The sequence below is a fragment of the Haplochromis burtoni genome, unplaced genomic scaffold (assembly GCF_018398535.1).
Source record: "Haplochromis burtoni strain Fernald_Lab_line unplaced genomic scaffold, NCSU_Asbu1 Contig_184, whole genome shotgun sequence".
Taxonomy (NCBI): domain Eukaryota; kingdom Metazoa; phylum Chordata; class Actinopteri; order Cichliformes; family Cichlidae; genus Haplochromis; species Haplochromis burtoni.
The window spans coordinates 294,198-320,275 of NW_024582545.1; the positions used below are offsets into that span (position 1 = coordinate 294,198).

Consider the following 26,078-nt stretch of genomic DNA (forward strand, 5'->3'; position numbering starts at 1 on the left):
GTGTGTGTGTGTGTGTGTGTGTGTGTGTGTGTGTGTGTGTGTGTGTGTGTGTGTGTGTGTGTGTGTGTGTGTGTGTGTGTGTGTGTTTGTGTGTGAAAGAGTGATTATATGAACATCGTTTTGTGCCTGATGAAGGTCAGTTGAACTGAAACTTTGCGATTCAGTAAAGCAGTATTCACAGCTGAGAGACACACTCTTTCCGGCTTGTCCTGAGTCTGCCCCCATGTCTCCTCCCAGTTCGACATGCCTGAAACACCTCGCCTCGGAGCCCCGAACCACCTCAGCTGGCTCCTTTTGATGCAGAAGAATAGCAGCTCTACTATGAGCTCCTCGTTCTTTCTCCAAGGCTGAGCCCACACACCATTCAGAGGAAGCTCATTTCCTCTAAATTCTTTCGGTCTCTACCCACAGCTCGTGACCATGGGTGAGGGTAGGCATGTAGATCAATGGTTAAATTGACTTTGCCTTTGCATTTGGCTCGCTCTTTACATCAACAAACCAGCACAGTCTGCATCACTGCAGATGCTACGTGATGACCTCGAGAGACACTGGAACTTGTGCTGAACCCAAAAGAGCAATCCAGCTTTTTCCTCCAAGTCCGAATCCACCTAATTAACCCTGGGAGGCCCAGCCAGAACAGGCCGAATGGGTCGATGCTACTGTGAGGCCACAGCGTGGAAGTCAAAAGTTGAGACTTTGGTGGTCCTATACAGGGTACTCAAGTTGACTCATCTCATGCAATAGCAGTTGAGATATTTCAGTGTGAAGAAAAGCGGTGGGTTAAATGACCAGCAAATCGACAGCATGCCCCGCAGAGCTGGTGCGCCGGCGTGCCTAAAATTGCTGTTGAAAAGTACAAAATTGCCTCATTCAAGAGACCAAATGAAAACTCTCATAAGCATTGTGCTGACATTTAAAACTAACGAGGCACAAATGCACTCTGGAGAAAACGGCATACATTGTTCAGACCCTGCAGACAACTCAGGCTTTGAGGCAAAACTCTGCACTAAAAAAAGAAAGAAAACCCGCCGACTGTCGTACACCACTGATTTAAAATGGCAGGTGGACTTATACAATCTCAAAAAAGAAAGAAAACAGATTCCTTTCATATTCTGTCTGCCTTGTGTTTAGTGAGCACACCCTACCATGTTGGCAAAATAAGAGGATCCTTATAGAGGTGCGTACTCAGTATGTAAGAGGCTTTGTGATAGTCAGTGTCAGACTGGAGGGCAGGAAGGCAGGTGATGGGACATTAAAGCACTCCTAAGACCTCACAGTGGTCAGTTATGGGAGCAGCGAGAGCTCCAAACAAGCAGCCCCCGGTGCCTGAAAATCTACTCTCTGCATTGACAAAAGCAGACGATTATGTAAGGCAACCTAAAATATTAGTATGTGGTAACTCTAGTTGCCACGGCAGCAAAGCGCACACACTGTCAGACTTGGCTCTGAAGCACACACACACAAACTGCTGACATACCCCGAGGGCGGGTTTTGTGCCTTTATTCCTGTTGTCTTTGTGTTGCGCATGCACAAGCAGAAGACATGACACTGTAATTGTGTCCTGTGGCCTGTAGCCGTGCGGCCAAGTCAGCAATCATTAGCCCGAGCAGTGAAAAACAGTCCTACGGTATGAAACAGCAACGATTATCATCATTCATGTTATTGAATCGATCTTAATGAAACTATTCTTTGTGCTACTCCTGAGTACAGATGGCAAACGCCCTCAGAACATCACACATCCAATCAGAGGGGAAGAAATACAGCCAGAACAAAGTTGTGTTGTAAATAAACTGATTTAATTGACACAGAATAAAGAAAAAAGTGCCACTAGTAACCACAGCCTTTGTGAAGGGGGGCATTCTAACACCGGCAGGGGGTAACTCCCGTGGTTGCAAAAAGAAGCCTGGATGTATAGCAGTCTACGAGTTAACTACCTTTGATCTGTGACCTCACTAAAAAATTTCCTGGAGCCAGATTCACTAAGGCGGATTTCCATAGACTTCCATGATGTTTTTACCTGATCTCCTCTGTTTTTTAGGGAAATTTAGTGCTCATTGAATGGAAACTAGGGAGAGAGCAAGAGGGAATAACATGACAATGAAATGGTCTGGGGCAGAGTCGAACTGATATTTTAAGACCAAAACGGCACCTTCCTGTTCACTAATCTCTTGGGTACGGTCGGAAGAAGCTGCCTTGAGATGAGCGTGCAAGAATAGACTAGTCCAGCACTTGTAAAGTTGAGTTTCTACCAAAATAATAATAATAATTTCACACACACCGCTGGTCTCCTGCTGGTTAGAGGAACTTTGTTTTTTTTTTTTAAAAAAGTTGTGATTGCTTTGGTTGCCATATTCACCTGTAGTTTGCATAGAAGAGGCCGACTTGTCCGCAAACACCAGCTACTCGCTGAGAGGTAGTAAAACTTTGTCAAGTGCAACACAAACGTTCGCCTTCAAAGCAAAAGTTGTGCGTCATCAGTGTGGCCAAAAGGAGAAAAATGGTCTCTGTTTTCAGTCTCACTTTTGACAGTTTCACTAATCCCCGCTGAGCAAAAATTATATCATCTGTGAAAACTACTGACAACCAAAGCAATCACATGGAGGTTTTTGGGGCCATTCATCTCTTTGCAACCAATTTCACAGCAACTGTTATCAACCTTCGACAACCACTTGCCAACCAGTTGGAGAGTATACATTTTTCCGTAGCAACTTATTGTTACTGGGGTGGTGTCACCGACTGTGATTGGATATTTAGTAACCAGTTTCACAGTAACTTCAATCAAACTCCAGCAACAACTCACCAACCAGGTAATGGCCATGGTTGCCAACTGGTTTCTAGGTCGGTGTGACTGGGGCCTTATGGGGTAAACAGCAGAAAAAAACATTTAAAATTTCTAACAGTGGATTTGAAAAGTTAATGACTCAGATTTATTTACCCAGGATTTACTGATGTGACAAAAAGGCTGCCAGCAACCATTGGACAACTTCCAACCAAGTTTCTTATCATCTTTGGATGTTTTGGTCAATCAATTTGACTAGTCGATGTCCAAACCTAACACTGGTCTAACTCTACTGAAAACACTAAAGCTGCAGACACACTGGAAGAGTTTAGCAGCAACATGGCGACCAGAGTCAACGGACAGCGAATGAGATTTTGCAACTTCAATTTATGGATTTTTCCAACTTTCAGATGAGTGTCTAAAGTGACTACCAATCAGAGTGGAAAATTCAGTTTATTGACATATGACCTGTAAATACATTAGTGGGTTACCTAGGCAACCTGAAATCTCCACGAGTGACAAGCCATTAGCTTCAAAGCGACGAGCGACAAGTAAATCAATTGCAGCTTCAGAATCTTTATAAAACCAGCCCCTGATGAGCTTCTAGGCTTAGGCTTTAGATTCAAGTCTTATTAAATACAACATGCTGTTCATTTTCTATATCATGGCCCCCGTAAATTAAAAAACTATGGCAATACAGGATATAATAATAATAATGTATACTTTAATGATCCCCGTGGGGAAATTCCTCTCTGCATTTGACCCATTCACTCAGTGAAGCAGTGGGGAGCCATTGGGTGCCCGGGGAGCAGTGTACCTACCTACCTACTGAGCTATCCCTGCCCCTAATATATACTTCAGGGTGGAGAGTCTCAAACGTACAAGTGTGCAGCATCATTCAGTTTCCCAGTCAGATCAACCACTTGCTAATCATATCTAGTATCAAAGATGAAGCAAGATGGCTATGGTGAAAATGCTCAAGGCTTTACTAACTTATGTTACGCTGCCCTAAATCATGACAAAATCAATGTACCACAGGGTTGAAAAGTGAGTGGTTGAGTTGCATTGTGTAAATGTAGGCGGAAGATTTTGTAAGGAAACAAGAAAACAACAATTATCTGCAGCAAACTGCAGCCAAAAACATTAGAGAGCATCTAATGATCAGAACATGTAGAAGGAACAAGATAAAGGGCAACACGTTTTTGTAGATTTTCTTCCCTGCATCAGTGCAACACACACACACACACACACACACACACACACACACACACACACACACACACACACACTGCTCATATATCAGCTGGGACGCAGTAGATTCGAGTGTGTAAATCTGCCAGAGCCTCCCTCTCAGCAGTCAACACACGTATCGGACTTCCACTGGAAAAGTAGGTCTGAGGGCGAGAGCTGAGAATTATTAACATGTGAACACACACAAACACACAGAGGGACAGAGAGGGAGGCCATGTGTCTGTTTTACAGAGCCGATGTCTGGTCACTGCTCGCCTCGTGACCCGGGTCTGCACTCGGGCCATTTAGATTATTATACAGATGGGTGAACTCAGAGCCAAAACACAGATAGCACATCAGGGTGTTTGTCCACGGGGAAATAAAAGGAGGATATCCACATATTGACTTGTCCCAAACTAGGCAGTTCAATTTGTATCAGAGTAATAAAAAATAAACGGATGAATGTGAATGCAGAGATAATGAGTCTCCCATGGTTCTCCCTGAAGAGAACCACAATTTCAAAAAAAGCTAAAAATCAGATGTTGTGAAGAAGCAAAACAAAAACGTACTAATTTACATAAAATCTGTAGCTTCCTGCGGTGAAGACTGTAAGTCTCCAAGCTTTGAATTAGACAAACAACTATCTGTACGCACAGAAGCCCCCAAAAACACATCTTTTAAATTACAGCTTAAAGTGGAGACGATCAGTGACGACCTGGGTAACTGTTTAATTCAGGGCTGTCAATAAAATCCAGTGCTGTTCCTGGTGTGGCTCAAGTTCTTACTGTGCAGGATCAGAAAAAGACCGACGAGTTGCTTGAAATATCCCATACATGGAGGTTTTGTGTGTGATCTACAAGTTCTCCTTAATGTGAAACTGTAAAAGTTTTTAATCATTTGCTTTGTAAAGGCCTGACTCACTGAAAATAAATGTTTGCAGATGCACTTCTTTATACTAAAACAAAGGAAAATAATGCTTGTTTTGAAAGATTACTGTGCACTGGTCTGTATGTGGCCTGTGAACTCAAATTAGTTTAAAAGCCCTCATTTACAGTAAATCTATCATTATGGACCAATCAGCATCTCAAATGTTCAATTCCATCTTTTTCATCACTGTAAAATGAATAACATACAAAAAACCTGCTAATTACAATTAAGCAGAAAAGAACAGATTAGGGTTGTGTGATTGGACAAATGAATCAGCCATCGACTACTGAGATGTTATTATTTATTTTGCTTCCTTGCTCATCTCTAAAAATTGAACTTAGGCGTTCTGTCTTGCACCTGTAAAGCTGTACAGTGCACTGGCTGAAATGTTCCTCCTTCCCAAATAAAAGATCATGGATCATTTTTGGGGCATTATTTCCCGAGTGGGTGCGCTTCTCTGCAGACAATCATCGGCTGTTAAACTGATGGGAATGTCAGTTTCATGACTAACTGCTCAAAAACGAAATTACTCAACAAATCAAGAGCCGGGTGACATGAAATATTAATGAAATTGAAAGTGGAATAAAAGCTTTTCTGACAAGTGTTGGACTGAGTATAACAAGTGAGAGGGAGCAGGAGTGAAAAGACTATTTACTCCCCTGATGTTGCTTAAAAAGTCTGGACCAAAGCATAGTGCTGACAGAATGATCCATTTTTTAAAGGCACAAAACTGATCAAATACCCAATTATATCCACAGATTCAAAGTCAGCAATGACTTTATTTATTACAATTCATCCACAGCATGCAACAATACACCAGCCACACATCAGCTGCACAGGCAGCCGGTGGCCTAGCTGCAAACACCAAACTCACAGATGTTGGCAGGAGACATTAATCTGCTGCTTCCACTGGATGAATGTTCACAAACAGTATTTAAAGATTTTAAAATCATTCAATTATCTTTTACAATGAAGATTTCTTCATTTCCTTGGCAACACAGGACAACAAAAATAAGCAAAGAGAAAGAAAATTGTAGCAGCTATCGACCCAACTGTTATTTTGAACATCTGTATGGGCCCAAATATTACATTTCATGGTGATGATTTAATCTGCTGGACTCGTCCATTGAGCACTGTGACAGTATGCTCTGAATTTCATGCCAATCCATCCATTAGTTGTTGATTCAAGTTTAAAACGCTGAAATAAGGCTAATTTGTCATCGGATTACAGAGGACTGTTTTCATCCAACACATGTTTGACAGAAATCAGACTACAAATGTATACCTGCATATGCGTCTTTATGTGCAGGTATCATTTACAGAGATAAGTAGAAGGCTAACTATAAAAAACTCAACGCCTGTGTGTGAACTCTGGTGTGTTTCCACATCACTTTTCTGTGATCAAAATGAAAGATTAGGAACTAGAGTCAAAGCTCGTAGTGTGCACTTTATATAAAAAAAAAGGAGAGAGAGCGGGGCGGCAAGTGCTTCTCCACCACCCACAGCTCATCTGATGGAGGGACCTTGCCATGGGGAGACGGCAGCCTGGCACAAACACAGGAAATTGCCAAGGGAAACCTTTTCTTCTGCTGCTCCCTCTGCAGAGTAACAAGTTATTTATTCCTGCCTCCGATCTATCAATTTATTTTCCACTAACATGAGCCAGAGGTAGTCCAAAACGAGCAAATTGTAAACACTCTGTCCCCCGTGAACGATGAAATCCTCCCCTCAGCTCGTCAGTGTGACTTGCAAACAACTGAAGTGTAGAAGTAAGACTGATCATTTTGCCAAAAACCAATCAGCGGCCGCAGATCGATCCAGCGCTAATCAATCAACTCAAGGCTGTTTGCAGGAAATGTGAAAGCCCCTCTGACCAGTAAAGATAAGCACTGCACATACATGTTATTAGTCAATGTCAGCAGGGACACAGGAAGCCACTGAGCAATAATGACATCTCACCCTGCAATAAAGATTAATGAGCTGATAATACGTCTTGCTCATACAGTAAATGTTTGGAAACTGGGCCGTGAAATCGAGTTGAATTAATCAACAAATTGAAACAGCAACCATTCTGGTTCAGAATCAAGTATGATCAATCATGAGTTTGGTGATCTGCTCCACAGTGTGATCCGTTTGGCTTTAACATTCACACAATTAAGGTAGCACTATCCTGTGAAGCAAAGTGTCTCAAACCCACCAACACTAATGAGCAGTCTGTATTTTCACATTAATATACCTGTAAAAGTTCTGAGTGAAACCACCTGTGCTCATATCTTGAATGTGATGTTCTTAGCCGCTCCCACAGAAAGAGCTAAATAAAAGCTGTCTGCATGCAAATAAACTGCTTGTTTAATTTGCCACATACTATCAGCAGCCATCCCCTGCCCTTTCTTTTTCTAGCAGCAATACCTGCAGCATGCCTTGAGATAATATTAAAAGTTGTAAGATCTCTGAGATTACGGTGCTGGGCATAACCCTAATCCAGATAAACTCAGTGTGGTGGTGCCAAAACTGACTGTGGGAAATGATAAAAAAGATTTTCTGGGATTTTTTTTAAGCAAAATATAAAAAGTAATCACATTAATAAATGACAATAGCTGTTAGCTGCAGTCCCAATGTTCAGCTAACCCATAGTGACTCAAAGATATACTGGCACATTATGGCACATTAGTCATCTATTACTCGGCTCCAACCCAGCATGGGGCCGCACAGTGCCTGAACCCAAACACCAGATTAATGTTGGCGTTGAACTGGTAAGAGTTTGAGTGCTGGGGAGGAAATAATTGGATTGTGAGAATCCGGATAAAGAGATTTAGTGGAGGGAGGTGTTTAAAAACAGGTTTCTAAAGACAACTGCAGGGAGGTACAACACATTAACCTCACAATAAAGCAAAATTATCAAATCATCAATACAGCGATGACAGAAAAACTCAGAAAATCTTCCATCCATCTATTTCCTCACCTCTTATCCAGATCACATTCACAGCTACAGCAAATTTGGAATCTGAGTACCCAGAAAAGCCAATCAAGTACAGGGAGAGCATGTAAACTGAACAAAGAACGCCCCCAGCCTGTGGGTTCAAACCCAGGACTCCTTGCTGTGAAGCCACAAAGCTAACCACTGCACCACTGCCAAATCTCAGCAAATCTTGCTTTGAACCACACAGTTTTCACCTACCACACAAAGAAGCCACGACTGCAGCCCTAACATGTACATTAGTGGAACCATAACCTCACTGTTAGGTATGATGGCATGTTAAAGGGAATATTCTGCTCATTTCCACTTCCATTTCGCTTTTATTGGACTTGACTAAAGTAGCTTTCTATGTTATTTATTCAATACTGGGCTTTGGTGCAGCTCCTCAACCATGAAATGTGCCCTCCACTTCCCTTTAAGCAAGATTTCTTCTGATTCCCTGCCCCTCATAGACAAAAGGTTTGAGCAGCAGGTCCATTGGTACATTTCTTAATAAGTTGGAAGTCAGAAATTTTTTGTTTAGTCCCTGATGAACGTAGAAGGTCAGAGTAGACCACCATGCCCTGAGTTAGCAATCCAAGAAGGTGGCTGAATGTAATCAGTAGTAAAATTTAAACTTTTAATCTGTACTGCCAGCGTCACCAGATACATGCCACCACATCACCAAACCCTTTGTTAGGGGGTAAATGCCCATGTTCCATTCCATTGAGAAAACAAGATAATTATATTTTGGACACTGACGTTCTGGTGTTGCCGTAGATGGAAGTCTAAAATCTAAAAATTCCTGTTAATCTGTCTGGTAACTGTTGAAAAGAGTGAGTCTATCCAGCCAACAGACTAACTGTGCTATCCATAAATACTCACAGCCAGCTTAACCAAACAGATGATGGCAACTTTTGCAAAAAGTCTGTTTTCTGTCTTTGGTATTTGGCCATGACGTAAGCGTGACACTCTAAAATAACCCTCAAAAATCAAGAACCAGGATCTGTCCATTACACTGACCTACACCTACACTCAGCACAGCACAGAAAGAAAATCAGCAGCTATTTCGATAAACATGGAGATGATGTCAGAAAAAAAAACCCTGTCACTCTGTTACAACAGGCTTGAGAACAACACTGATGAGCTTTCCTGGTTATTTATGACTCCACTTCCTGAGGGCTTCCAGAAAAGCTCGCACACTAGGCCCTAATGCATCATGCTGCCACAGGATGAGGCACAGGTTACACAAACCAGTGCACCTGTGATTGAATTCAAATCCATTCAGCTCTGAAACGCTAAAAAGCAAGGGGAGCTTTTGTGCTGACGAATGACTAAAATCCATTTTGGTACAAATCAAACAGAAATGGGCACAAAGTACTGTTTGCTCTGTATGAATAATAAATTAAACATTCTCACACTGAGTTTCTGCCACTGCTGTGCATCATTTCCATTACCTGGAGGGCTTTTAAAACACTGTATTGTACTGTATAATTTTCACATCATTCTCACATGTTTTTAGAAAAACAGCACTCCAACTCCAACTTTTTTTTAATGTCCTCGGGTGATTTAAATGAAGCTCATTTGCATAATTAATCAGAGGAAGTCACTATATTAAAGTCAGGAACCAAAGGAACATTGTTTTTAATCTGTAAAATTTTCACAGCAATATAATGATGAACTTTATTGCCACAAAGCTTTTTGTGCATTAGGGGTTTAGCTTGGTTTTGGTAACTGGACATCCTCTGGGTGTGCTAACTCAGCTACTGCCATTTAAACTGCATTCAGACCACGTAGGGCAATGGAAAAGATGTTCACCTATGACAAGAAAAAGAGGACAGTTTTAGGCGAAATGAGACCGGGTTGAATATAAATGGGACCGCTGAGCCTTCTGTCTGGAGGGGCTCACCCGTGACTCTGTGACAAGAGAGAGGAGCCTCCTGTGGGGAAGAGGAGCTGGCAGACAGACACCCCCCCCCGTGGGGGTCCAGAGATTTAACAGAGAATCATCCTGGGATTAAATGAAGAGCACAACAGTCAGAGACCGGATGAGAAAATGAGAAGTGGGGCTGAATACAAACCCAGGGAAGTGATGGAAACAGGGAAACTTAACCTCTCAGGTAAAAACATTTTAGGAAAACTTGCTATTTTAATAAAACTCATTAAAATACAAATAAAACTGACTTTGTCAACAATTATGATTCAAAACAATAAATCTGTGTTTGTCACACTGTGACCAGAAACTGGAGATTTACAGCTCCATATTTTAAGTAGCTTTCAATTATTATCTTATTTCCCTGATATTGAGCCTCAGCACAGCTGGTTTAACTCCTTTCCATTAAAGACGGCTTTCTCTTTATCGCCTGTGGCAGCCAAACACAAGATTTGGCGGCATTTTCACACCTTCAGTTCGTTTCCTCTGGTCAGAAACAGCTTCAGGGTATTTCTGTAGTTTGGTTTCTTTCTGCACACATAAAACTCAAAGAAATCCAAAATCACTACAAACCCACATGAGAAAATTTAGTCTGGTCATCTGACTGACCAGATGTTCTCAGGCTAAATCCCAGAATGCAACGCATGCTTGGCAAAGGGAAAGCTTGTAGCTCAAACTGGCTGCATACACCTGATAACTTGGTCGGATCGAGGTCAGATCACTGCAAAACGAACCGTGAACTGGAGTTCGTTTGGAACCGGACTGAGACAGCTTTCTCTAAAGGATCTTGGCACGGTTGTTTTGGTCTGCATCTAATTGTGATTATAATATCCACATGTGCACAAAGGAACCACACCGACGGGAAAAACGATCCAGACTTCGATTTATACTAAACGGCATAGGTGTGAAAACATCCTGAGAAGCAGGTGGATGGGAATGACAATAAAACTTTAATATTTTTACCTAAATATATATTATTAATTTTACAGTTTGTGCATTTATTTTATACACTACTGCAACACTGATACTGCTACTAATGCACTTGTACCCTTTCATCACAGTGATACTTCAGTAGTTAATATTTTATCCTTTTAGAGCCATTGCCTTCTGTTTCAAATGTCTTGCACCATCTTTTCAACAATGAGAAAGGTGTGTACGCACAGCCGGAGCTGTGCGCCTCAGATGATCATATTAGGCATATCTGCTGTCAATGACATCACACAGGGCTGAGAGTAGAAAAAAAAAAAAGAAAACCAAGTGTTTAGAGCTGTGTGAAGCCTGAGCTTTTGGTAGAATAATCCCCTACACAGGCAAAGCTGAGATGATTTGGACGTGTGCAGAGGAGGCATAGTGGATGCTCTTCCTGTGAAAAAGACCTCAGAGAGGATTCATGGATGTAGTGAAGGAGGAGATGCAGAGGGCTGGTGTGACAGAGGAGGATCCTGGGATAGGATGAGATGGAAGTAGATGTGTTAATCCTAGAGGGAGCAGCCATAAGGAGGACTACAGAAGAAGACTACAGCTTCTTCAGACTACAGATTCTTTCCTTTTTTTTATTCATAAAATATCACTAAGTAGAGAAAATGTTGCCCTTAATCTTATAAAACCCACCCAGCAGAAATCCATATAGATTTGTTTTATAACTGATCTAATATTCACGTTTGAGATGACTTTATACTAATTTCCACCACACTGCAGAAAAACTTGGTATATTGGAGCTGTAATTGGACCTGCTGCTCTGAAACTGCAAAAGTTCATCATGTTCCCTCGTTTGCTCGTGACCTCCTCTGAATCAAGAGTGTGTGAATATATAAAGTGCATGAATGTACATATGCTTAGATATGTATATTTATATAAAGTTTTATTATCAGCGATGTGTAATATACATAAACTTTTTACTTTCTGTTTAATGTGTCGGTGACTCAGACCGAAACAGAGGTCCAACCTTTGCTCTCCAACCTTCAGGTAATCACACACACACACACACACACACACACACACACACACACACACACACACACACACACACGTATTTAGGTCAGACTTAAGGTGGGGCTGAGGGCAAGTAAACAGTTTGCCTCAATAAAACGCAGCAGTAACTGAAGCCTGACTTCAAGTCCTAACAGGCTACTCTCTGCACCACCCACAGACGCACTGCGCTCGTGGCAGGCAGAACAGGACACGTCCAGGTTACATTAGCTCCACAGTATTTGAGAAATATGAAACATCCATAACATGTTATCACATTATACCATCTTCCTCACTTCATTTGTGATTGACTACAATCGCTCATTTCTCTTACAGCTTTTATATCAAACTTAATTCTGCTTTTTTGATTCAACAGCACTTTAATGGAGTGCTGTGCCATCCCCGTCTCAACCTCTTTTGAACGGAAAATCCATGCACTTGAAAGAAATCAGTGAGACTGTGATGAAGGGAATCAGTGGAACGCATCCTCACCCACTTGTGGTAGCAGTGCAATTGATTTTTGAGTACACATATCAGGATGAATGCAAGTGTGATGGATGGATGTGACATTTGATTGACACACTGAGAGAAGGGCAATGACTGAACAAAAACAAGCAATGACTGAAAGATTATTTGGCCTCTGTTTTGTTTTATATTCCCTCTAAAGCTAGTGCTTGCAGCTTATGGAAGATAATTTTCTTATGTAATCTAGATAAATATACGACAACAGTGGGTGTGACTCCTGACTGACCAGAGGTCTGACAGTAACAAAAAGATTTCTAAAGTTAACTTAGAAAGTTCACAGCTCTCTGAATACTTCTGCTGCGAGTTAAAGCAAGCTGGCTCCTAACAGAGCAGTTTCTCAGACTTGGGATGTCCATACAGTGCCACGGCCCTGCAATAGCCTCAAGAGACTAATTAAGAAATCACAGATGGGGGGGGACAGAGCACAGAGGGCACATCTGAATGAGTCAGAGTGGCCGAGACGTCCTGCTCTCATCCTCTCCTTATTTATTCCCCTTTACGCTCTGCGCAAATTTAAACCATGATCAGCTGAGATGATCCCAAGGGAAAGGTTGCTGTAGATAGGTTTGACTGCATGCGGTAAGCCTATTTAAGCAATGGAAAGCAGTTCTTCAGGGGTCATATGCTCAGGATAAACAACAATAAATACGACTAAGAGGACGGAGAAAGCCCATGAAGCCTAATGCTTTACTTTCAGTTTCAATGTGCACATTAGAAACTGAGCAGTGAAGCCACAAGATTTTAGTCAACTAGCTAATAACACGCTGCTTTTCAGCTCTACTTCTCTAACAGTCTGTTTCAGTGCTTTAAAATCAGCCAATAGAAGCGCTACAACACCTTCCCCTGCTGACACATCAGTATTTTAAACATACAGGAATGCAGATTTTTATCTGATGTTACAGAATCAGGATTTCAGAGCTGAGTGCAAAGCGATGTGTTTATTTTGATACATTTATCTTCTAATCAGTCTTTGAGCTATTTTTCTAGAAATTCTGTTGACATGCCAAAAGTCCGTGTTTAACCTCTAAACATCTGTGAGATCACAGCTGCCAGGGTTAGGTAAGTGAAAATACATCCCTGACTCTCCCAGTTTCAGTCAACTGACCTGAAACAGTTTCAAGGTGAGAGTCAGCACATGTCACTGGGCCTGAAAGGACAGAGAAAACAGAAGATCAAGATGAAACTTGATCAAGATGAAACAGTTTACAGAGTGGATCTCTGTAAACTTTAACTTACAGAGATCCACTCCAGGCTCTGTAAGTTAAAGTCAGAGCGCTCCCAGGATACTAGAGGGACACATAACGATTTTTTCCCCTTACTCCCGAATAATTAACTCCATAATTCAATCATTATAATACATCAAATATTTTCGAATCATTACACACAAACTCTAAGTTTACAATCAACATTTATAAATTAAAATTATAATCAATGTATTGTGCCTTTCAAATTGATTTTGAATCATTGAACAATAAACAGGATGCTACAGATGGAGTGTGCATCGTCTTCGTTTCACATTTCCAAAATTCCATTCCTCAGGCAAGGCGGGGTGACCTGCCGAGATAGCCTTTCTCACACTACCCTTAAATCCAGAGAGGTGATCTGGTGACTGCTACGAGATGTCGATAGGTAAAAGGTTAAGCATTCTCATAAACTCCAGACACAAAGCAGAGCCAAGTCTTAAAGGAATAAGCTTTGCTGATGTTGACACTGGATCATCACGTGCCTGATCACGGCACTAAAGCAAAGATTATCCTCTTGACAATCCGCCGAATTATCGAGGAGAATTCTAAAAACTCAAAAATCTCACCTGCTTGTAGCATTAGATGTCAGGCTAATCACCATTAAAAATAAATAATTCATGAATAAATTGTGAAAAATGTCACGCTGACTGAGCGACCGACCTCGCCCTCACCGCAGAAGCTTAACCACTCACATGTCTAAAAAACATGTTGCACTTTCTGTTCCGCTATGTGCTTTTAAACATTCAGGCCACATACTGCAAAAACCTTTTTGCCTCCACATGCTAAGAGGATGCTTCTACTTGTCTGCAGCCTGAGATGGATAAGAGCCCACGGCAGCCTTTCATAACACAATCTGTGCATTTTAGAGCATGAAGATGAAAATGTCTCAGCAGAAGAGCACACATGGCTTACTCTAAAGTCACACTGGATAGTGGGACTCTTTTCAGCAATTTGGTGTTAAGTGTTTGATGCAATTACACTAATGCCTGTGCTAATGATATGTGATGATGATGTGCTATATTTAGGGAGGTTCACTTGACTTTATTTGCATTTCATTTGGATCATTTCCCACAATTCAAGGGAACATTAAGCCTCAGCTGGCAGTTCACTGTGGTTCAAGCTGTGATAAACTTCTGAGAGGTGATGATGTGTTCCCTCTGAGATGATGTAGTCCAACACTGATCTGCTAAAAAGCTAAGGAAATAAAGTGAATCAATAAATCACACCCGCAGATTGAAAATGAAAGTAACTGGATGGATTTATGAGCTGCAAATCAATAAACACTTGGCAACTTGTTTACTATCACGGGGGCTCGGCATTTGCTAATGATTCGGTAACACTACATTTATAGCAACAACCCACATAAGTAAATCTTCAGCTTAGAACAAAAAATGACCTACTGTATCTGAGAAAACTGGTTTATGGGTGAGTGGGAAAGCCTCAGCACAGCCTGATCCATGTATACGTTTGTATACAACCTGCTCTACCCATCCATATACAAGTTTGAGACTCAATGGGTGGAAAAAGAGGTGAAAAAAAAAACCTTGTAATCCCCCCTCCTGTTCTCTCTCCTGTCCTCTTGTAATCTGAGATTTTAATCTGCTTTCCATAGTAAAGATTATCCAGCAGCTCCCGTTTAGACGGCGGCCTCACGCGCTCCGCAGAAAACAGAGCGGGGTGAGGACACAGATGTGCAAGGCTATAATCCTGAGAAAAAGACAAAAATAGTTTCTTTTCTTTTTTTAAAAAAAAGGACAGATTTAAAGGGCGAGGAAGAGGAAGTGATGAAGACAGAAAGTGTCAGACGAGGAATCAGTGAGAAGGAGAGAGAAACCCTGAGGTCAGTGTTTGAACTCCACAGGTGGACCATCGGAATCAGATTAGAGCTTCAAAAGAGTGCTCACAAGTTAAGGTCAGAGTATATCATGCGGCCTTTATGGGAACATCGGCCCATTTTTAAATTTTAATCGCACTGCACCGAGTTAACCATAACAGGCTTGGTCAAATTAAGACCCTTCATGAATAAATCATATACATAGTGCACGGTTTGTCCTGCATGGAGACATTTTAGTAACACACTGTAATAAAAAATAAAACATTTAAACCAGTCTTCTTAACAGCTTTAATTTGATAGAGTCAGAAATAACAGAGTTATAGAAACCTTGTGCCTTAAATGTATGAGAATCAAACAAAAGACAAAGTATGAATTCAACCTTTCCATCATATTTTTATCCTTCTCAATAATAAGGCAGGAAAATATCCAGAAACTGCAAAAACATGGGTGAAAATGTATTCCATTTAAAGATCAGATTATAACCGATTATGGAGTTTTAAGGTTATTCATGTCCAGTAGATGAAAGGAAAAGGTAATGTTGGTAATAAATTGCCACACCGAGGATCCTCAGTCATTCTTTCTGAAGGCATCAGAGCAGCTAACACATTTCTAACATACTGAAAATCCAACCACCAAACTAAAACAGAAGCCAGGTGTTTTCTTCCAAGGCAAAAAGTTATGGATTATGGATTTAGCAGGGTCCGGGCTCGTAAGTCCGGTTCTTTCAGGCTTTCTGTTATGGTCAAGAAGCAAACATCTTATTTCGTTATTTTCCTCTCAAGCTTTCCTGTCCAGCAGGCCATCCACCACCTAGCTGAAAGGGCAAATTTCCTCCTTCACATATTGCAATTAAGTTGCACAATCACGGCACATCCCATCAACTACAGCTTTCCATCGAAATCCTCCTTCTGTTAAAAGCCACATTACAAAAAGAACAAGCCAGGCCAGTTTAAAACTGCACATGTGGGTTTGTAGATCCAGATGAACTCCTTAACTGTTCCTTTCCTCAGGCTTCCTCCTCCCAGTTTTCTCTGCAGGAGAATCTCCAAATCTCACATGAGTGACGTTTATATCACACTCATTAAAACTAGTTTGTCATCTTTGGTGCTTTGAAACTCTGTGGCATCTTTCCAGTTATTTTAAAAGGGCAAATAATAGAAAGACCAGGACCTCAAAGTTGCACCAAGTTCAATCAGTTTAATGTCAAAGTGCTCAAAGACTTTCTTAGTTTTAACTTAATGAGTAAATATGGGAATGTCAGTGTGCAGCAGACTAAAAAAGCCATTTATACTCTGACGCTGCCCGTTTCAGTCAGTGACGCACACACTGTCAGTTTGGCTGATTATTTTTTCATGACTCTCTACAGCTCACCTCAGACAGTGTATGTTAAGAACAGCTTAAAGTCTGCTTTAGCATCTAAAAACGAGAGAAAGAACAATGTTTTTGCACTGCAGCCAGACAGCAGCATCGCCACTAGCTGTGATGATGAAGCTCATCGTTAATGCCAACAAGAACAAGTGCTGCTGTGAGACGTCACTTAAATCTGTTAAGCTTTGTTGGGCCAAGTATAAATGCAAACCAAAGGGCGACTGGAGAAAGTCTTTATCTGGAAAATAATAGAAGCAAAACCCGGAAAAGAACAGGAAATCAATATCTTTATTTATTTATAATCCACTAGGGTTAAAAAAAAATGAATCCAGTGCTGAAGTACCAAAACCAACAGATGCTATCCCGGACTCTCATGTTAAAATGCCCGGCTTTAACTGTGAGAATAACCCATGAGTTTTGATCTCTATTGCTAATTTCACCCTTTAAGACGACTGTACAGGGGGTGATTTTTATCATAACTGATCCACTTAAATACTGATAATCCCTGAAGTTGGGGTGGTAGCCACTTCACTCTCTGGTAACAGAATACCAATGACAGTGATAATGATGATGATTCTATGAATTTCTTTCGTAGAGAAGTGGCATTCCCTTTCTTAACCTTTTAACACCCAACATATTGAATATTACTACCAATCTGAATGTTACTGGTTCGAACCCTGGCTCCTCTAATCTGCACAAAAGCCCTATATCAGTAACTGTCCATTTAAATTTTAGGTAACTGAGACTCATTATGAGGAGCTCATGGAGAGATGCAAACTCTACAAATTATTGTGTATTCAAATACCAACCATATCAAGGAAAGAGTTCAGTTACAGTCCACTCATCCAAAGGCCGATGCTCCATTTCTGGATGCCTCATTAAGAATGCTCTTCTGCATTTTAAACTGACACGCAGCAAAGTCTCTAACATACTTAAAAGAGCCGAGTACACCAAGATGTTGGCAGCAGTTCAAACCAGAGCCGTGGTGATACAACTCATCCTGCATAGTAGCCTTCAAAGGTGTCCACACATTCTGAATGCGTTGGCACACAACAACATGCAAACACCCCCCGACCGTGAATTACATAAGAACTGGCAGGTGAGTGGGGCAGAGACTCCACGGAAATAACTATGACTTTATTTACACACTGCGGAGCGTGTTTCACCAAGGCAGCAGGTCACACTTTGTTTTCATTGTGGCTTGTTCCAAATGGAATCAGCATTTTAATGCTAAAAACAATAGCGTTTATACTTATTCGTCTGAATCAACTAATCACTCAAACATCCATTTTTTAAAAAGAATATATTTTCAAGTTGATGTTGTTAAATAAACTTTGATGTGACCAGATTTCCTCAGTGCAGCATTTCAGAAGACTATAGCTTGCAGAATTATTAATCGTCACTTACTGGTTACCACAGAGAACAGGGCAGCCACACATCTTTACAACTTGCAAGACCACCTGAATTCTGATGTAAACCACCCCCCTGTGAGCGTTTCTATACTTCAGACCAATATCCTGTTCATTTCTTCATACAGACTAGGTACTTTCAAATCATTTGCGTACAGCTCAGCTTACTGACCATCACGTGACTCTAGACACAAGCAAATATAATAAAAACAAATGCCAGAGGCAGACTTTGAGGCCACTTATGTTGCAGAGCTAGGTTGGATTCTTTCAGCACCTTTGCAATAGACATTGAGACACCTTACATAACAATCACAACAACACCAACATGAACAGATGTAGATCATGTCTTCAAATTGCTTGCACTGTCAGTCCAAAATGAAAAAAAATAATGAAATTTGAATAATCTATAAGAAAAATAACCCATAAATCCATAAAACTGGAAGCTTTGCCTAAATAAATACTGATTTTTGCTCTTGTACATATGACAGTGTGGCAGAGTGCTGAACAACTACTCCACAACTTCTCAGCAGAAATCAGGCCACACAGGACCACATTAATGCAAGACTACACCGAATAATGATTTTTATTATCAATGAAGCTGCTGATTAATTGGTGACGTTCAACTCACCTCGGAACAGTAACAATTTTCTGCAAAAAAAGAAGTAGTTTTATTTCAAATGTAGATGGAGAGCTGAAATTGTTATTCAAAAATATCAGCAGATAAACATTTAATGTTCAACCATTTTTTTTGTCCAGACAACAACTCAAAAGCCCCAAAACAGTGAATGTGCAACAATATATAACAAAAACAATAGGAGAGAGGCCGGAATCAGCTAAAACGTAACAATCCAACAACAGCAATCATCACAATGTGCACAATTATTTCTTCACAGTAGAAACATATAGCTACACCATGTAGTGTTACATTACTGCAGGACTACAACGGGCACAAAGGCAAACAGCTACTTTGATTAATCTCTTAATAATCACACAATTGACCAGAACCCGTGAAGCTGCAAGTGTTCCTGACCACATGCAGTTTTTAGAAAATGGCACAGCTGTTGTAATTTTCCCTCTGTACACCAACACAGTGGGTTTTAAATCAAACAATCTAGAAGTGATTGAAGTGCCGACTGTCAGCTTTAATTTAAGAGGAGTGTTACGATAATAGTTTACAAATTACATTTGGGTTTTTTCAGAGTAACTGGAATCATTTTAAACATCAGGATCGTTTTTAACTGTTGCATGGAAATCATTTTAATTTTGACGTTTTATTGATAATTCAGGTATTTCAAAATAACAGGAACATTGTGGGGAAAGAAAAATCACCCTTTTTTTACAGTGTAGGACCAGTGAACATGTACTCACTGTCCACATATTTATGGATCTCACTCTATTTCTGACTGAGCTATCACCACAACCCACTGTAATGAGGCAGGCAGCATGCTGTCCTCACTTGAAGAGATTGAAAACTAAAATGTTGGACAGGCTGAGCCAAATTTAAGTAGACAGCTAAATGCATGTTCTAACAGAGTGGAAAACCTGGCAGTGAATCGGCTTCATGTGATATGATTAATGAGGGAAAAGCCGTGTGCGTGTGTGTGAAACCAACACAGGACCTCTTTGATGGGTGCTGCGTTTGTGTGTTAGCTAATCCACACCGTGTTACTCACACACCCGGCATCACTGCTGGTGTGTGTGTCTATTCACTGTCGGCTTAGCCCACTCGATCCCTAATCCAGCAGCACAGAGAGGGAGAGACGAAGGCAAGGAGATAGATCTGTGTACCTACATGTGAAAAGTCTTGATAATTTTCTCTCTTCTTATCAACTTTAAGCGCCATTTATTCATTCATACAGCAAAAAGACGGAAGCAGATTCCACCAGTTGCCCTGACAACAGACGCAACCGATTATAGCCGGCCTCGCACCTCGCCAGTGAAGCGAGTCAAAGGCGAAAACCATCATTCAGCTCTCATTCAGCAACACTCACCCCTCCCATTTTCTTCTCTCTCTCTCTCTCAATGGCCAAACAATGGCCTAGGCTCAGCACGGATCATCACTGCGATTTATGGTGCTAACGGGACACTTTGTGTGTCTGCTGGTCATAAAAGCAGGCTTTCAGAAAAAAGAAAAAAAAAACAAAAAAACCCCCCACAGGTCTCAGAGCTAGAGCAACAAAAATACAAGGTCTGGTCAGAGCTTTTGCATTAAATCAGGTGCTATGACCAGCAGGGAAAAATCCATAAACACTCAAGAACAACAACTCATACCCTCTATTTTCTATTTCAGAGAATAAGATTACATCTGTCGCAGTAGTTGAAGCAGGAACAATCTTGCAGACAGAGAAAAAGTGGTGTTTATAGCACTTCTGCCAGCATATTAAAACCTGTAGGATCACCTAAGCATGTGGGATAAACAAACGTTATAACATCTGCTGCCTTCCCTGGTAAAGATGGAAATAAAATCCCTGTTGTCTATCTCTCTCTCTAGATACCCTCTGTGTACGCAGAGATGTACCTGGGCCAACACACCTCTGCTATTCCCTCAGTGCAATTAATGTTACAGCAGACCAAGAGACCACTGTGCTGAAATTGGAGAAGGAGCTAAATAACTTTGAGGACACCTGTGACTGCTACCAGATCAGACACGTCAGCGTGAAAGTATGAATAAAAGTAAAAGGAGGAAAACAAATTGCAGTGAGCGCTCAACGCTACAGAGATGGCTCACATTTTTTATTATTAAAGCGGTGGCAACAGTCTGTCACACACTCAGGGAGTTCTTTTTATGGTTTAATAAAGAGAAACAAGTGAGAAGACAATAATAATGTATGGATTCAATCACTCAGGCTGGAGAACTTCAGGAGAATAAATATAAAAATATATATTTTGTTCTGTCATGTGTCAGCCAGCAGATATTGAGCTAAATCCCCAGAGATGGATCTAACGAATGCCACGCTCGTTACAGCTGACTGATTTATGGAATCTTTTTCTATTAATCAATTAAAAAAAAAAAAAATGCGAAAGGCTGCTGCTACAGGTTGGTGTAGAATCAGCAGTAATGTGGCTACTGGACCAGACAGTTGAGGTGAAAGCATTCGATTTAAAGGTTCATCTACATTCCAGCCCTCTCCTACGGTCATGAGCTGTGGGCAGTGACCGAAAGAATGAGGTTGCTTGGCTCTGTGATAAGGTGAAGAGTTTAGTCATCCACAGGGAGCTTGGACTGGAGCCATTGCTCCCTAGCATCAGAATAAATCAGCTGAGGTGCTTCGGCCATCTGATTAGGATGCCCCCAGAGAGACTTCCTTTGGAGGTTTCTGAGACACATCCACCTGGGAGAAGACCCCAGAGCAGACCCAGAACTGGGACAAGGGTTAATATATCTTACTCAGGAAGAACTGGGAAAATTAATATCCTGCTTATGCTGATTTAACCATGATCCCACTGCGATAAGTGGAAGATGAATAGATGTAGTCCTAAAGCCAAAGATAGTATAGCAAAGTAAAAAAAGAAAATGCTTGTTAGGTGTCTGTGATAAACGACGCAACCATTAGCTGATTAATTGGTTAGTTGGTCCCTGGAGAATACATTTTGATTAAACTGATTAAATAAAAGTTACTTTTTTATTAAAATTGCCCATTTCAGTCACTAAATAATCATAATTTCATCATTTCTTCAACTATTAGAAAATATGATTGACTTATTGTATTCTATAAACCATTTCCTGCTATCTTTTTTTTGGTCAAACCAACAAATTATAGGCTACAATGGCAAATATTAAACGTAAACATTGGTTGCTCCCTTGAACTGATTTCTGTCCATCAGATTTAAGACTTAAAAAAAAAAAAACTGTACTCCAAGGAATATGTACAAGTCTTGAGAATGACAGGAAACATTTAAATGAAGAAAAAAACTGCATGTTAAAAAGGATATATTTATCATTAAATCTGGCGTAAACTATCTTTTCTTTGGTGTGCAGTCACCCAGCACTCAAGGGAAAGGTCTACGCATGACGCATTTCCAAACCAAAATAAACCAAATGCATGAACAAACTTGATTTAACTGTTGGCAGACCTGTCATATTTTTAGCAATAGTAAATAAATACCTGCTGTGCCTGTGCCAAAAAATGTGGAGTTAAACCTTGAGGAAGACAATCCCCTTCTCTTTGCAGACACGAGAAAAAGAAGACTTGTAAACAAACGCTGCCTACAGGGAATACTGTCAGGAGCTCGGAGAAGGAAACACACCTTATCCCCTTCCTCTGGATCAAAGACACAAACGTCCAACATGAAGAGGAAGAAATATCTCCCTTTGAAAGTGATCTTGTGAGCAAAAGGTACTTGATGCAATAATCATAAACCTCTGTGCTTTTTCTTCTTGCTGTATTACAGTTAGACGTTAAACTGTGAAAAGATAAATCCAAAAATTTAAGTCAAGTGACCAAAGAATAAAGAAATATTTAAATCTAAAAACAAAAAGTCGAAAAGACAAAATTATCTGTGCAAATACTAGTGACGCGGGCGAAGAAGGAAAGGTGTTATTGAGGGAAATCGTGCAAGCTTCAGTGTTCAGACACTATACTCTTCAGCTACTAAGTGGAAAAATCTGCTTGAGGAAAGTGAATGAATATAACCTGTTAAGGAGCCTTAGGGAAAGGCTGTAAACTATGTCTGCGCCAGGCTGGATGTGAGGCATCGCTGGAAAGATCCTCAGTCGACCACAAGTGTCCCCTGAGTGTTGTCAAATATAGGATAACAAGCGAGGATGTGGCAGTTTGCCTCCAGTCGCTGAACAGCTCACGAAAGGTGTCATGGGCTGAAAAATGCCTCGGTGTACCGGTGTACCACAGAGACGAGCTCCACAGTTGTGTATATGGGTGTCAGCTGGCCCCCAAATAAGAAAAAAAATGGTGTTACCATTTTTTAGCTCTTTAACCAATCAAATTAAACCAAACTGAATAAGAAAACAGTGTCGCCTCTACACCTGTGAAAGTCATGGCTGTATAAAAGGCGAAGAAACTCATTTTATGTTAACAAGTGGCAACTTTGTGGGGCCGAAAAACGAAGCAAGGCAATCACCAAACACTCCGATTTTACAATGTTTAACTTTAGAGCAGGACAAAACATGTTTACGGCCCTCTACAAAAAAAATTAGCTTTGACCTGTATGCATTGAGCCCTCCTTCATAACTACTCTACTGTGAGTGAATTTTTTTTAATCCATTCTCATCCATTTGGATGCTAGCAAGGTTGTATCAGCAGAGCAAGCCATAGCCAACCAGCATCTGCAGGAGAGTGATCTCACAAAAAACTCTTCTGTGAGGTACAAGTCACCAAGAAGTCTGAGCGTCAGTTTTGGTGAGTACTCAGTCATCTTGTTAGACTGTCTACCAAAAATACTCACTACACAAATTCTACTCACACTACATTTAAATTAAACCCATCTGCCACATTCTAGCAGACCTGCAAAGTGTATTTACTTTCTGCACAGACAACCAGACCAGTTAAATGCTCGGCAAATGATCTTGCTCTCTTAGCTGCTGTTCAGTCGAGCCATTTGTGCCGCTTTTTCAATGTGTATGGAAATCATTTGGCAAAGTTGGAAAAATATTTATAAATCTGATCTTCCCAAATCCTAACTCATAAGCAAAGCATCTTAAAACAAACCCTTCTTTCAGACTCTGCTAAACCCAAACACAAGCTATGAAATGGTACGAAGGTATTCGGTTGCATTCAAACCACACATCTAAATATTGTCAATAACATGGCGACAATGACTTTGAGGCTTCAAATGCAGGGTGGGTGTAGTCATTGTGGCCACAACCAGCTTTCACATACAGTCTATGGCTGTCACACAGATCTTAGCATACAAGTCAGCTTGATGTTTTTGTAAAGGACTTCACAAACTGAATCATGGAGGAATGTTTTTTCATGTCATGACATGTTGTCACAGGTTAAGGATTAGGAGGATTAGCACTGCAATCAAGTTAGCGCGGCACTGTATGGTCATTTTACCCTCCCTCTGACAGGATGCCCCTGTCATTGAGGAATTTAAATGCACTTCCGAACAACAATAATTTCCGTTTAGGTTCTTATCTACACCACGAGATTTGTATATAATGGCAACACGTAATGACTTTACCTGAAATCAGTAAAACTGCAGACAGACCTGACAAACCTGCTCCACCACTAACTTCGTCTGTGGGCATGTATACGCTATCCTATTCCTTTAAAAACTGTCAACATTATGTGTCCAGATAATAAAACAATGCTGAAAGGATTTAAAACAGGGGTGTCAAACCCACAGTTTGGAGGCTAGAATTGAGCTGCCGAAGGGTTCGGTGCAGCCACTTTAATATTTAAAGAAAAATGCACTAATTTCTTGCAAAAGGATGGAAAATTAAAAGTATTTTTACATCTCAGACAAGCTGCTTGAATAATAAAGATTTAAAATACTATAAGTGAAGATTCTGTGACTTTTTACTGTGCACTAATAATTGCCATGACCATGTAATTACAGCCGACTCAATGAATGTATATTAGTGAGACAGATTGATGACATCTCAGGTAGTTCTACCCGAGGCTTGCTCATTTCCTTTAATAGGAAATATTACCTTCTGTTGTTCCGACTTTGCTGCTAGTCCAATTTTAATTTCAGTAAGGTTTCCAGTAACTATTGAAACAAGACTAACCTGATTAAAAACAGTTACAGTTCAATCATTCTCTCTTTCGGCCTCCAGGTTGCGGAAAACAGAAATCAACCTAACTGAACAGATACGTTTCTTCTTCTTTTCCAAAGTTTGTAAGTAATCATGTCAAATAATCAAGATCTCACTATTGATCAAAATAACTGACGATTGATGTGAAGAACATGTGAACATATTTTATTTAACAGCGATAATCCCAAATTCCCCTCTAAGCTAAAGAAGGATACTTCTTTTTATCCCAATAACCCTTAAAGTGACTGATTTCAGATCAGATGCTGTTTTGAGTATTAATCACCTGCCTTTCCTGTCTCTTTAGGGGCTACAGGCTTCATATCAGACTCATAAATAATGGAGAAGAACATGAAAAAAAAAAGGCTCAGAGAATCTCCTTTCTTCCATATTCACACACTTATTACGAGTCTACATTGAAGCTGTACTGACTTTCATCATATTCCACAAAAATCTACCGTGTCACCCTCTCTAGTGACTGAGTTTTCCAGCTGGGCCAGATTTTTTAGAAATGTTTTACAGTTTTGGCTTTTGGATAGGGTAGATAACATTAAGGGTAAAGACTCAGGGAGTATTACATTGCATGAGATGTTTCAGGCTATAATGCAGAGAAAAGAAAGCATGTGGGTTAGATCCTATTTCTGCTTAACTGCTTTCCTTTTTGTTTTTCCAGCAGTTTGGCGCACGCCTTATTGCCAGATTGTGATGATTATTAAAGGTAAAAGCTGGTAAAAGCAGGCAGTCTTGATAATTATAGGCCTATAGCTTCACCCAGCAGACTTCAAGACGGTTGTGTGTAGCTACAAGACTTAAAACTTTAAAAGCAACATGAAGAAATCCAATGCATGCTGAATGCTTCTGAAAATCTTTGTGGGTTTATTGAGTATGATTTAGAATCCCACGCTACCAGTTCCAGCTCAGGAAACGCTGGTACAGATGTGTTTCAATTTAAATTCATAAGTATGAATTCATAAGAGGCCATCAAAACAATGGATAAAATAAATAAAAACTTCAGCTTCCAATTTAGCTGATCTCTCTATAAGACATATACAGATATTTTGACAGTAGTTTCTTTAGATCCTGGTGATAGTTTAAATCAAAAACAAAAAACAAAAACAGGAATGTATCTTTTTTACACAAGTTATTATGTAGGGCTTTAACTAGTATGGACCTATTTGAGTACAAATTGA

At 40.4% G+C, this 26,078-nt stretch overlaps 1 protein-coding gene across 3 annotated transcripts in view; it reads right to left on the minus strand.

The window, feature by feature from the left end:
• tmcc3 (transmembrane and coiled-coil domain family 3) overlaps positions 1-26,078 on the minus strand; it is a 70,482-nt gene that overhangs the window by 8,060 nt on the left and 36,344 nt on the right. The window lies entirely within an intron of this gene.